Source organism: Calidris pugnax, unplaced genomic scaffold (genome assembly GCF_001431845.1).
Source record: "Calidris pugnax isolate Ruff unplaced genomic scaffold, ASM143184v1 scaffold183, whole genome shotgun sequence".
Lineage (NCBI taxonomy): Eukaryota > Metazoa > Chordata > Aves > Charadriiformes > Scolopacidae > Calidris > Calidris pugnax.
In genome coordinates, this window is record NW_015090930.1 from 1,642,526 (window position 1) to 1,656,920 (window position 14,395).

At 44.2% G+C, this 14,395-nt stretch overlaps 1 long non-coding RNA gene across 3 annotated transcripts in view; it reads left to right on the forward strand.

Moving 5' to 3' along the window:
- The window catches only part of LOC106893516, a 56,074-nt gene that overhangs the window by 9,985 nt on the left and 31,694 nt on the right, over window positions 1-14,395 (forward strand). For all 3 annotated transcript variants that reach the window (XR_001413092.1, XR_001413091.1, XR_001413093.1), the window contains exons 3-5: window positions 3,459-3,553; window positions 12,631-12,734; window positions 13,146-13,243. This is a non-coding gene — a long non-coding RNA (uncharacterized LOC106893516). The remainder of the gene's footprint in view (window positions 1-3,458; window positions 3,554-12,630; window positions 12,735-13,145; window positions 13,244-14,395) is intronic.

Genomic DNA, 14,395 nt, shown 5'->3' on the forward strand with positions numbered 1-14,395 from the left:
GCTTGCTATTGAGGGGTGGGAGGAAATCCAGCCAAACCATTGCTCAAGCTTGATGCCTGGAAGGTGTTTTGGTGAACGTAGTTTTCCGCTATGATTTGTGCTGCATCAGGCCAGACTGTTTTGCACTGATGGACTGATTTTGGCTGGTATTTAGCTGAGAAGGCAGGAGAATGGTGAAAAGCAAGGGCATAGCTTTGGACCTTATGATGCTGGTGGGGATGATGGGACCCTTGGTGTCTGATCCATCACAGTGGATGTACGATAGTGGTGTTCAAGCTAATTAAGCTTTGTAAGAGCAGTTCTATTCAGGCTTATTTACCAGCCCTGTGCTAGCTGGCAGCTTCTGGGACTTATGTGAACAGTGGTGTGTGACACATATTCCATAGAACAAAAAAATTTTCTGCTTTGTCTCAGGCATAACTGGTGAGTTGACCTTGGTTTTTCCACATCATAGTGCTAGGCAGTATCTGAACACCATTTAAAAAATATACCCCAAGCAACCAAACTGTTCTCTGCAAGAAGTTAAATGTTTAAAGACATCATACTAAATCAATATTGAAAGAGAGAAGTAATTCATTGAAAACACCATTCATTAATTAGAGTTTGGCATGGACCACAACAGCATGGTCTCCGAAGACACAGAGATATTTATATTTGGGTACTGAAGGATATGTGAAAAGGCTAGTCACAGTTGTCAACGGTGGTTCATAAAGAAGGCTGGTTGCTGGTGTAATGCATTAATTATTGAGACAAATTTAGCTGGCTGGAACACTGCATAAACCAGCAAATGATCAGAAACTTATGTGGAATTAATTGCATTTGCCTTTGCAAATGCCTAGTTTCTGAGGACCAGAGCTTCAGAGCTAGGAAACATGAAGGCAGCCCTAGGAAGACCTAACTGCCTTCAGGTTCCTGCTCGGCCAGGTCAGCAGTAAGAGAGTTATTTTCTTCTGCAACAGGTAAAGTTCAACTGGATGACACCGTTGGAACTGCATACGTTTCCCATACATTACTCATAGATATTGCAGATACTCATAGAACAAGAACAGTCAAGTTCACCCTAACCCAGACTATATGCCCAGCTTGCCAAGAACTTGAAATCATTGTGTGATATCTAGTAACACTTTATTACCATTGCAAAGTGGCTGCATCTCCCATGATCTTGCATCCCTCACCTTTGCCAGAATGAAAGTAGAGCAGTCCTGCTCTGGGAAGTTTTCCGAGGCTGCTTCGTGGTGTCGTAGATGAAACCTATCATGGTTGGTTTTTACCTAAAACTGTATATTGTTTTTGTTGGTGGACCTCCTTGTAAAATAATGAGCCATGGCAGAAAAGTGAGGTTTAACTTGCGGTCTGATTCTGAAATGGAAGAGGTAACCATATGCCTGATGTTAGATCCCAATCTTTCTGGACTGGTGTGGAGATGACATAGGACTCACCTGTGGTAATGCTCTATTTTCCCTTACCCTCACAGAGATGTAGGAAAGCAAGCACAGGCATTGACTGTACTGTTAGTGATTATCAGGTAATTTAAGGTTTCCTGTGCTGTCCAAATTCTTTAAGTAACGTGGCTTCAGCTAGTTAAGGAAGACAGACATGGATGTTTGGGTTCCATTCAGTGAAGTACTTTAGCACTGATCTAACACCGAGCACACAGTTGAGCTGAATTTCAAGGGTCACATCTAAATACCCTCCTGAACAAGAGATGGATAGCTCTCCATTCATCCAAACAGCTTTCTCCTTCATAGCCAGTTTTTAAGTCAGACCCTTTACTGTCAGATTCTTGGTGACATTTCAGCTAAAGAAATACCCACATAACCCACAGTGGAAAATGTCCATCTGGCAGAGGACCTGTGTGAGGTTTCCTCAGCTTCTGTAGCTCTGTAGCAGAAACAGACAGCTGATGCTTTGGTTGGGGAAGTTCTCAATTAAATTGAGATTGCCTGGGGAGGCTGAGGAGTCTGCCATTGGGGGTCCTTAAGAATGACCTCCAGGAATGGTGCAGGTCAAGCTGATCCTGTGTCAGAGCAGGATGATGGACCAGATGACTGCCAGAGGTCCTTTCCCAGGGATTTCATGTTCCCAGCAGAGCTGTAATTGCATGAATAAAAGGTCAGAATTTTTATACCTCGTTGGATATGCCCATAATGGAAGAGTAATAGGTAAATGTTAAATCAGTTTTATTGATAAAACACCAACTATCACTTAATATTTTAATGTGTAGGTATGGATTTCACCATAAGGTGGAAACCAGTAGAGATAAATAACTCCTTTTTCAAGAATGCAGTAGGCAGTTTTTCATTCTTATTTGTTCATGACCTGAATAATCTGGTTTTTAGGATGGGATTGTAAAGAGTAGTTTCTTGTAACCATAGGTTTTATGAAAAATACAGCTCTGATAGAAGGAGCTTTTATTTCTCTGTTGGATTGACAGTATGCTCCCTCACACTAGCTGGTATTTTCAGATTGAGTGCTAGGAGCAAGTTATACATTAAGGGAAGCAGAAAGAAAGAGAAGAATCTGGAGACCCTGATACCACACATCATGCATGTCATTGATACATACGGTTGCATTGTCAGGATAAGACTGACCAAAAAAATCAAGAATTTCTTTTGGAATTAAATGCACTGAGGTGGATGTTTTTAACAATCAGTGGTGATATGACTCAAAGCATAGTTTACTCTTTAGTTCCTGAATTACTGCTGAATGACATGCTTGTGACACAGCCTGACCAAGTGTAGTCGTGCTTCTTAGGGACAGGCGAATGACTGAAAAAACCCTCCCTGCTACAGGTATTACTCAGCTTGCATTTCCATGCAAGTTCTGGGAAGAGTGACTACAGCTTTGCTGCGTGGCAGGAACTGGAGTGCCAGCTGCCAGTTGTAAAAGAAGCAAAACTCCCGGAAACATTCCCTGCTTTGTCTTTTGAAGACATTGCGCAACCAGGGTGACATTTCTCCCAACCTAGGGGAGAAGCAGTGCAGGGGTCTAGAGAACAAGTCATAGGAGGAGAGGCTGAGGGAACTGGGCATGTTTAGTTTGGAGAAGAGAAGGCTGAGGGGAGGCTTCACTGCCCTCTACAACTCCCTGACAGGAGGGTGTAGAGAGGTGGGGGTTGACCTCTTCTCCCAAGGGAATAATGACAGGAGCAGAGGAAATGGTCTGGAGTTGGGGCAGGGGAGGTTTAGATGAGATCTTAGGAAAAATTCCTTTCCTGAGGGGGTGGTCAGGCACTGGAACGGCCTGCCCAGGGAGGTGGTGGAGTCACCATCCCTGGAGGTATTTAGGAAACGTGTAGACGTGGCACTTCAGGGTGTGCTCTAGTGCCCAAGATCGTTGGTTTGTATCTGGTTTTGGGGTTTTTTTGTGTATGTGTGTTTGGTTTTTTCCTTTTTTTTTTTTTTTTTTTTTTTTGTTGGCTCCGTGGTTCTAAAAGCTCCTTTCCAAGTTTTTTTTAGTTGGCCTCGATGATCTCAAAGGTCCTTTCCAACCATGAAGATTCTGTGATTCTCCCCTCCCATCATCCTGGGTGGATTTTGCACACTGACCAGAGGTAGGTCTGAGCCAATGCTCACCCAGCATCCAAGCTGATTGAACTGAACTCTCAGACAGGTGAAAGCTGCAGGTGAACTCTGGAGCACGGCTGGGGATAAACCATAGCTGCTGTCATGTCCTGGGAGACATGAAGGTTGAGGATGGGCAGGAACTCTGTCCCAGAGGATGGGGAGGATGCCTCAACTCAACCTGCTTCCAGAACTGTTGTGAGCATGGCATTAGAGACATCTCGCCAACAGACACATGGGGATAGCTGCAGAGCATGAGGTTTATCTCAGCCGCATCCTTGCCGTTTTCCTAGTGATTTAGGGACATCTCCTGAGGAGAGAAAAGGTGTGAGGTCAAGGAAAAGATAATGATCGAGTGGATCCAGTGTGTGAGCACAAAGCACCTGTGGGTGTTGGTCGACAGCCAGTTGAACATGAGCCAGGAGCGTGCCCAGGTGGCCAAGAAGGCCAACAGCATCCTGGCCCATGTCAGGAACAGTGTGGTGAGTAGGACTCAGGAGATGATGGTCCCCCGCTACTTGGCACTGGTGAGGTCCCATATTGAGTACTGTGTCCAGTTTTGGGGTCCTTCCCACAAAAAAGACATTGAGGTGCTGGAGCGGGTCCAGAGAAGGGCAACGGAGCTGGTGAGGGATCTGGAGAACAAGTCTCATGAGGAGAGGCTGAGGCAGCTGGGGGTGTTCAACCTGGAGAAAAGGAGGCTGAGGGGAGACCTTATCACTCTCTACAACTACCTGACAGGAGGGTGTAGCCAGGGGGGGGTCTGTCTCTTCTCCCAAGTCACAGGCAATGGGACAAGGGGAAATGGCCTCAAGTTGTACCAGGGGAGGTTCAGATTGGATATTAGGAAAAATTTTTTCACGGAAAGGGTTATTAAGCATTGGAATGGGCTGCCCAGGGAAGTGCCTCAGGGATGGTGCCTCAACCAGGCACCATCCTTGGAGGTATTTAAAAGATGGGTTGACATAGTGCTCAGTAACATGGTTTAGTTATGGGTTGTTCTTTTGGTTTGGTTTGGTTTTTTCATCAGACTTAGGTTGATGGTTGGACTAGATGATCTTAAAGGTCCCTTCCAACCTGCACTATTCTATGATTTTATGATCACTGTCCGTGACTGGTGAGCTTCCTCCTTTTTGGAATAGCATCTGGGAGCTGAATGAAATTATTTCCACCCCCTCTCACTTCTGGTGGGCTGACCACAGAAGGGAGTGGTAGAGAGACCAGCTGGGAGTAACTAGCTATTTAAAATGGATCAAAATCATAACTGGGAATCTTCCTGGAAGGGTTACTTGGGAGAGGACAGGGAAACACCCAGGACATTAAGAACCAGCTAGCCAGTGAACTTGGAAAAGAAACAGCAAAGCAAAGGCGTCTCTCCTCCACTAATCAGGAGAAATAAAGAATTGAAATACCCCCTGGAACTGATGGAAAATCAGGTCAGGAACAGAAATATTCATGCATTCGCTCTACTGGAGGGTAAAGAATTTCCAAACCCAATTTCTTTTGTGGAAACCTGGCTCCCTAAGGCTCTGAACGAGATGCAGAGAATGTCCCACTGCATGTGGTGTGCTGGTTCAGGATTCCTGCCAGGGCAATCACTCCCAATAATAAGCAAAGCAAAACTGAGCTGCCAAGTTTCAAATGTTCATGGGAGAGGGAGGCTCATCACTGTAGAGGGAGCAGTGAGGAAGCATGAGTTCATTTGCTTCCAAATCACTCTGAGTATCCTCTCTTGATGTGCTGTTGCTTCAGATATCATGGGTTCAGACCAGTTTCTTGTTTTAGGAGCCATTCTGATATAGAGGCCAAGGAAAGTACACCTAAAAAGTAATACAAGAGAAAGCAAACTGATACACCATGGTAGATGAAACTCATGGAAACAGGAGACCGTCCAGAGTATAGTGCGATGTGATACCTCAGTACCTGTGGAGTCCAGAAGCAGACATGAGGCCCTTCTATGGAAGGCAGCTTTCAGGTCAATGCAATACATGTCCTTTCCTTGATCCCAAATTCTCTCTCTTTTGGACTCTTTACTTCCTAGGGCTTCCCTCCCCCTAGCCTTTCTTTTTGTCATGATTACCCTTTTCCTGCCACTCTTGTGGCTGATGTCATCTTATATTGGGAATAGCCTTGGTTCAAGCAGGAGGTTGTTTTGGAGATCTCCACAGTCCTTTCCAAGCAACAGCACTCTGATTCTCGTGGAATGCCAAGCTCTGCTCATCCCCAAAGTTGCCCTCTAGCTGTGTGATCTCATGATGGTTTCAGTGGTTTTCTGCCGTGACAGCTGTTGGTGGCTTTCAACTCCTTACTGCCTCAAAGTAGCTCATCGCAACGTATTGGAACAGGCACCCAAACAGCTTGATACATCTGCCCTCTGCCGCCTCTTTCAAAACACAATTTTTTGGGTGATGTTGCCTCTCCCTTCTTTTTTAGCCTCACTCCTGTGTCAAGCATGCAGAAATAAAAGAGAAGAAAGCTTTCTTAATTGTCTGTGCTTTGTCTCAGCCTGTTGTCCCAAAGCCTGCAAGGTGAGTCTGGGATTGTTTACAAATTTGTATAAAATGCTTCAAAATATTTTAGGTAAAATAATAAATAAATAAAAAAAACTATAAAAAAACCCACATAAAGAAAAAAAATATAGCTGGCTTTCTGCTATCTGCAGGCTTTGTGCTAAAGAGCCTCTGTGTCAGGGACATCTGAGCTGGAATGGTATCTCTGTTTTGACAGCGTGGAACTACTCCCGCCCGCTCGTGTTAAACCTGATTGAGCATTTGCTTTGCCAGCCAAGGTTCTCTTTGTGGTATCAAGGACTGTTCCAGTTCTCCCTTCAATGCAGACTCTCCTTGTCTGGATGTCTTCCTCCTGATGAGATGAATCACTCCACGAAGTTGCCACCCTCTCTCTCTGGTGAATACAGGGGTGCTCAGGCCACCTTGAAGGTTGTGAACTGGGAGGGGAGGATTGATGAAGGCATGCACGCATGGGCTTCCGTGCCCCAGGAAACTGAAAAAAAAAGGATAGCAGCAAACACCGAGCAGCACTGCCATCGCCAAATCACCTGTTTACAGCTCGGGAGCTCACGTAGCGCATGTTCCAAGGAGGCAGGTCCGGGCAGGAGCAGGGAGAGGTCTCCACAGCCCCATCACACCCAAACCTGACCAAGCCGTGACTCAGTGAGCAAACACAGCTGAGCACTGAAGCCTCGGCTGGCCTTGCTGCAGTAACACCTGAAACTGCTGTTTGCTTCCCAAGGGGATTTATCAGTGAGGGAATAACCAGACAAGGCAGGAGAATGACAAAGTTTGTCTCCTTTCGATACAAGTATGTTTCCCGAATAGCATCCTTCGGTGCTAGCATTCCCACAAGAGGGAAACAATAAAGAAATCAAGTTATCTTAGGACAGTCACTAAATCATAATAATGACAGTAATAATAACAACAGTGCTTTCAACTAATCCTTTATTTTATTTTGTAAATGGGGCTACTTTGACCTGACAGAAGTATGGATCAGGGAATGGCAGCTCTTGTATTTCCCCCCTTCTCCTTTCTCTGATGGCCCGACAGCATTTTGTGAGGCCAGTGCAGGACACAGGAGGGGGAGGCTCTGAAGAAATCCCTCTGATCTCATGGCCCAGTTTGGGAAGTGAATTCAGCCCCTGGGAATTGAGGGTGCTTTCTGTGGAAAGCAATTTTTGCCTACCCTGGTGTTCAAGACACACTGTATAAAATTAGAAGGCTCCTCTGGTAGAAACTGTTGAATGTGCATATCATGTGGGCAAGAACACTCAGGAACGACCCCATGGTCCAGCTTATGTCAGTATTGTCATAGAGCAGCTAAACCTCCCTACCCTCCAAAAAAAGCACTGCTTGAAAAATGCAGTCCTTCGGGTTGGTGTTATGTTATCTAAGTTTACTGCCTTTTGTGCATTAGGTGCTACGTGATGTGAAAAGGAAAAACAGGGGGAAAAAGGAAAGTGTTTTAGCATTTTTTGCTATTTTTTGCTTGAGACTTTTAGCATAATTTCTTATTACTTTGTGCAGAAGTTCTGCATAAAATTGCCTAACCTCCAGATGCTGTGCATTACAGGTGTTGTAAATGTTAGAGGGTCCACCCGGGAGCCCTGGCTGTTTTCGTAGGGATAAATATAGGTGGAAGAATCGTTTGTAATGAATATCATTCAACAAACTGCATTTGTGAATTGTCCATGAAGAGATTGTAATTTTCTTGAGCTGTTTGCTGAATCACTTCTGGAAATCATTCTTCATTGGTGGTTTTTTGGAGAGCAATTTGCTGGGAGCATTTCTTATTCAAAGTTTGCAACTTGAGCTATTTTTATGAGGTGTGTCTGTTTGCTGGTGGGATCTGTTCCCTGGTTAGATAAATGTAACTCCTGAAGTTTGAATTTCTGCTTGGAGTAATCCCATTTATGAATATGAATTTAGAAACTTTGCAAAGCTGTCCTGAAATATTTGGTTGAAATCTGTTTGAAATAGATTTGCCTTTTTTAAATTTTTTTTTTCCCAGATATTGGTAAAACATGGCAAACAAAACCACCAAGTTTGAGGCAAATTCATTACAGCATTCGAATGAACATCAAGGCTGCTCAAAGCTCCTGGTGCGATGGCTGATTCACAATCTGTAGCACATCATCTTGGGTCTAACAGTTTTTGGCAAATGGTATTATCGAAAAGGTAAAGATAAAAGAAAACCTGTCAGAGGTCAGGGGGAAGCAGAAAATGTTAACTCTGGTGATGAGCAGGTGCTTCATATGACATTCAGAATTATGGAGTGCTTGACCCCGATCTTGCTCAAACACAGCCTTTCTGCTGACTTGGGCAGAGCCTTTCCTGCTGTCCTTCATCTCAGCCAGCAGCAAATTCCGTTCTAAACTTACCTCAGCTGAAAGAGTTGACAGGCAAGAGATTAGGTGGCAATAAGGTAATCTGGGGAGAACACCCTGCCCCTAAATTCTCCATGAGAGACTGTTCAAACCTGAGGCTGTAACGGAGGCCCTAATGGTGGATGAAAACAGGAGAAGGCTCATAAGCAAAGGTTCATGTTTCTGTTGGCAATATCGTACAAAGTTGTTCCAAAAATGGTTTATATTGCCAAGGATTGTTTTCCTTCAGGCTGGGCTTGGCTTTTCCACTTCATGTCCTCGGATTGAAGGCAAGGGTGGGTGGAGCGGGTGGGAATGGGTAGGAGGACCGCTTTCTCCTCACAGCTACTTGGTGCTGCTCCAAGCTGTGTGGTGCTTCAGAGGAGAGGTGTCCCTGAAGAGAAGAGATGTGAAGCTAGGGGCCAAGATGGTGTCCACACAGACAATGTGGTCCTCTTTCTCCCTCCCAAGGTCAGATGCAAATGGCTGCCTGCAAAAACTTCCCTTTTTATAGTGAAACAGCTGAAGGAAGGCAGCCGAAAATGAGACTCACAGGTTTATTGAACTGGAAAGAAAACAAGGCCTTTTAATACTTGCCTCTGTGCCCGAGATTGTTGGTTTGTGTCTGTTTGTGGTGGTTTTTTTGTTTGTTTGTTTTTGTGGTTGGACTTGATGATCTCAAAGGTCCTTTCCAACCATGAAGATTCTGTGGTTCCGTGATTCTGTGCTCTTACACAGAATCAGTGTCATGGAGAGATAGAAGACCTTGTCTTTTGGTCACAAAAGAAGTCTTGACAAGGCCTCAAATAATCCCAGCAAAATCTGGTCAAATAAAAGTTAGCACAGCACAAAGCTGTGAAAATTAAAGGGTTCACAGAGTCTCTCGTTCAATCAGGAGCGGGAGCTCGCTGCGTGCCCAGCACCTCTCTGAATTAACCTAACAAAGACAAGATGCCCCTGGCATCTCTCATCCACCTGGAGACAGACAGAAACGAGCCCTGCACCTTTGCAGGAGTGAGCTAAGGGCAGGGAGCGGTTAATGGAAAATCCTCAATTATAAGTGATCAGGACTCAGCCCGGAGCTCCTACTAGTGGATGCGCTGTCGGTCTCCCTCAAACCAAAGGTCTGTAGTTAAAAAGGCAGACAAATGAACTGCTTCAGCCCAGTAATGATTTCATAAATGCACGTGTCTGAGTAATGATTCCCCATATTATGCCTTCCTCCCACTCATATTAAGCCATCACGCCTGGATAATCTAACACTTTGAATTAAGCCCTCCTGGTTTATCCATTCTGTGCCGAGAAATTCTGCTAGTGTTCAGCAAACCGCTGACCCCTATCAAGTCCTTACAAGTACGAAATCACTCGCTTTATTTATATAAGTCATCCTACAGGCCAGATTTATAGGGCAGACAAAGTAAATGCACCTGTGCTGAGGCAGTGGTAATTTCGTCGTGTTATGTCCGGGGGAGCCTGCTTAAAGACGGCGACTTTCATGGTGCAGGTTGATGGGGTTTGGCTACGGAACAGCACAGCTGGCCAGCAAGCAGGGGTGAGCAGGAACAAGGCTGGATCTGAAGTGGCTTTTGTGGCTCTTCTACTCCTAATAACATATATTTAAAAAAAAAAAATAAATCAATTTTGAAGAAGAGGGGGGAAAAAAACCCCACTCATTGGCTTCGTAAGGATTAACAAGGTAATTTACCATAATATTAGAGGGGAGGAAGTCTTTTTATGGAGAGTACTGAGGGGAAGATGATTGGTTTTGCCTGCAGTTGTTTTCCCTGCCTCCCTGTTGTTCTTTTTTTCAGTTCTGTAGAACAGGCTCAGAAAGTGGTACAAATCGTATTATTTGTTAATGTGCCAGCCTGGTGAGTGGGGAATTTTTAGTGGTCTGCAAAGAGAACAAGCACAATTCCTGCTATTTGTTAATCACTTCTGTGTGCATAACTTTCAAAGACTGTTTTAAATATTTAACCTCCTTTTTCTCTGAGGATTTGTGTTTGTTACGTCTAATTCCTTCCTGAGCCCAAACCTGGTGGGAATAGAGATGATGACAGTCACAAGGAGTGAATTAAGGTATCCAACTTTCCATTTGAAATCTGGAAAAGAATCTCACAGAGTTCTCCCTCATGGGGAAGGAAAAAAAAATATGTTTTGTTTAAGTATGCAGCTTCACATAAATTCACCTTTTAGCATTACTAAAAAGAAGTGCCACTCCATGGCAAGTTACAACAGCGCTATCTGCAAGGGAATGGACCAGTCACAGAATAAGCCCTGGCTTGTCACAAACTTTTGGTGAACCAATAAATGGCCAGTCTTGACGCATTGTATTGCAGCTATTATGCACATCTACCAATAAATAGACAACCTGGTTTGCTTGGTTCTTAGTCACCTCATATATCTGCCCAGGAGGTAGGAAACGTCGTAATGAAATGAACTATAGTCAGACTTCAACTCCTTTATTTTTTTTTTTTCCCTTCCTGATACAATATTAACTGTCTGTGATATTGTCAAGTTCCTTTTAGTTTTTACATGGTGTAACGGACTGTTAAGTGAGTCATTCTGCAGGGATAACAGAAGACAGCGTGTACTCTGTGGCAAAGCCCTAGTGAGATTTTGGGTCCTACCAGACCCTCAGTAGAAATCCCTGGAGTGAGTATGATTGCATGGGAATGTTTCTGTAGGGGGTGAATAACAAAAAAAACATTCAACTACCATAATGATTTTTTTTTAAATTGAAATCACTTCTTTCAGCTTGATAAAGTCGAGGGAGTACATTGGTTACTCTTCCCTGTGCAAATGGTTTTGGTTATTTGTTGAGATATTTGTGTGTTCTTAATTTCCCACAAGTGTCACATATGTGGGATGGAAGTTATCATTTATGTTTGATAAGGCTCTGTTTTTAAAAGCCTATCTTCCAATCAGGGGAGGATAAGCCTAGTGACTCAAGTCTGCAATTACAAAATCTGTATATGAATACCTAAAGGTTACAGCTTACAAACAGCCAGATGATGAGAAAATACTGTGTGATACTAATCACTAATCATAGCCTGCTTAAGAATGACATTTCCAGGAATCAGGATCAATTTGCCAATGATTCACTAACTAAATTCAGAGCATGCATTATGTGAAATGAGTGTTCTGATCAGTTCAGTAAGTATCAAAAGCTGCTTCCCATTGGCTACAGAGGAAAGAGGAAATCCATCACCAATGTTTTTCACACGATTTGTTTTTTTTCAGTTAAATGTTGACATCAAAACTTTGTCAGAGTGAGACAGAGCCTTGTCTCTCTCCCTGTGTTGTGTACATTGACATGCTGGCCCCACTGAATTTGGTGACAAAATTCCCATTCATTTAACCTCATGTCATAGGACTGATTTTTATTGATGCACTGGGAAGCAATTAATTATTTAACCATCAGCCTGAAGAGTGTTTCAAAAGGATTTATTTAAGGTGCTGTTCTTGAAGAATCAGTTATCTTGTGGCGTGTGATACCTTATACAGTTCACTGTTCTTAAATACCTTCCACTCAATTAGCTCATGTTTTTATTCAAGAGAGGAGATGGATAGGTCTCTTCAGCTGGCAACGCTTTCAGAGTGTGTCAGGCCAAAGGGAAGCTAATTAGAGGGAAGCAAGAAAAAAATGTGGAAATTACTGTTTGCAGAGGGCACTGTAGAGAGGAAACTTTGTTGTGAGCAGCTCTCTCTCACATTAAACATGCTGAAGCTGTACTCTTCTGACCATAAGATTAATGATGCCAAGCCAAACATTATACCCATGTCTCAAGGGTCGCAAGCAGGCTTCTTCTTTTATCGTCTGTTTCTCATTTTGCCAGCCACTAAGGTATTTACTTAGGAATTAGTATATATCCAGGTTTAAGTAGATTAAACTAAAAACATGCCACTGTTTACTGGATACATCTGCTCTCATTAGTATAACTTGTTGCTGTTGGCGTGAAGCAGTTTAATAAAGTGACAGCATAGTTTTCTGCGGGATCGGTGCCTGGTCCCTGTGGGGCTCCTCAGACAGATGTGAACAACCGCTGCCTGCCACGGCGGTTGCAGAAAGAAGCCAGGGCTCCCTGCCCCCTGTCACCCCTTCAGATGGTCCCTCCTGCAAAGGAGAAGGGAAGCATAGCACTTCCACTTACATTAGACCTGTCTATTTTTTTTTTCCTTCCCTAGATATTCTTTATTTAGCTTAGCCCAGCTCTACCCATGAATGTCTATGGATGCATCTGCTAAATACTGAAGGAGAGCCCGGAGGCACCATCTCCCCGGCCGCGCAGGTGGGTGTCACAGAGCAGCTTCTGGGGAATGCCAGTGCCCCAAAACTGAGGTGGGTGGCAGAAAATCCTCTGGTTGGAAGTTGTGAAAAGGTAAATTAACAGGGGATTAATTTTGCCTTCTGTTCTCTGAGTTTTGAGGTGATACTTGGCAAATTTCTTTAGGAAGCAATTCTTTGCTGTGAGGGTGGTGAGACACTGGAACAGGTTGCCCAGGAAAGTTGGGGATGCCCCATCCCTGGAGGTGTCCAAGGCCAGGCTGGATGGGGCTTTGAGCAACCTGGTCTGGTGGGAGGTGATCCTGCCCGTGGCATGGGGGTGGGAACTGGATGATCTTTAAGATCCCTTCCAACTCTAACCATTCTATGATTCTATCATTCTATGAAATGTATTAAAGGATTTTTTTTCCTGCAGTGACCTGGATTAGAAACTGGGCAGGATGAGGAGACCACTCCAGCATGTGAAAGACGTGAAGGTTTTCAAAGAACGAGGTCAACACACACTCACTTAAGGTAAATCAAAACCCAGTGGCCAGGTCATCTCTCTTACATTTGGAACTGGAAGTAGGATTTGGGACATGGCCATCCTGACCAGCTTCCCCAGCCATGAGCCAGTGTTTTCCTCTTTTCCGTGGTCAATCCACCGCGGCACTGAAGTATAAGCATCTGAAGGACAGTTGTGGTTGTCCAAAGCTCCCTGGGATTGTCAGCAGAGGGGGAGATTTCTTCAGGGAGTCACTGGAAGAGAGGACCTTGGGGATCGCCCTCCAGCACCTTTTCTTGCCAGAATTTTACAAAAATAATACAGATGTTTCCTTTTAACAGGAGGGTGGCTGGGTTTTCTAAATGGCATGGGAGCTAGTGGAAATGTGAGTCCTGCCATGTCTGAAAACACAATTTCTGCACCTCTTGGCTCCATTTTGGATGAGCAGCTTGATGAAATAGCACCATTTTGAGTGGAAAGATGCTGTCATCTCTTAACTGCTTTTGGTCTGAGAGAAAACAAGCCTCAGATAGCAAGTGGAGTAGCGTGGATAAAGAATTTAATAACACAAGGCTTGTGGTGAAATCCAAGCTCTCTGCTCTCTGTTCTTTCCAAGACAAGAAGCACAATTACATAGTTGAATGTTTTCTGAGCTGCTTTCAGAGAAGTGCCCGTCCTACCCAGGCTGGCTGGGGTGGGTGCCACAAGGGCCAGTCCCTGGTGTGCAGGGGATGTACCTCTTCGCCCAGAGTACTGTGGTGCACACCTGAGACGGGGAAACTTTCTCTTTTATGGTGGCTAAACAACTAGTCAAGCACTTTTGTCTATCTGGTCATCAAAGTACAGTAGAGTTTGAACTAGTAAGAGTAGAAAAATGTCCTGGTGATATGAAGCAGTGAGGCTGAAGGTCCAGAGGCTGGGATGGAGCTGTCTCTCACTTGCCTGTTTGAACTGATGGTGTGTTGTACCTCTTTTTTATTTCTAAGAAGCTTACTTGCTACCTCCTCCTTGGTTGGCAGAATGGGTAAACTGTGAAGGGGAGCCAGAGAGCAGAGTCTGCAATAGTATGTGTGTGGTTGAACACACTTGCAATGTATAAATGTAATAAAGGGAAAATGGTACATAAATTCACTTGCTGCCTGTTTTGCTCCAGTGTCATGGCCAAGAGCAATCACCCAAAC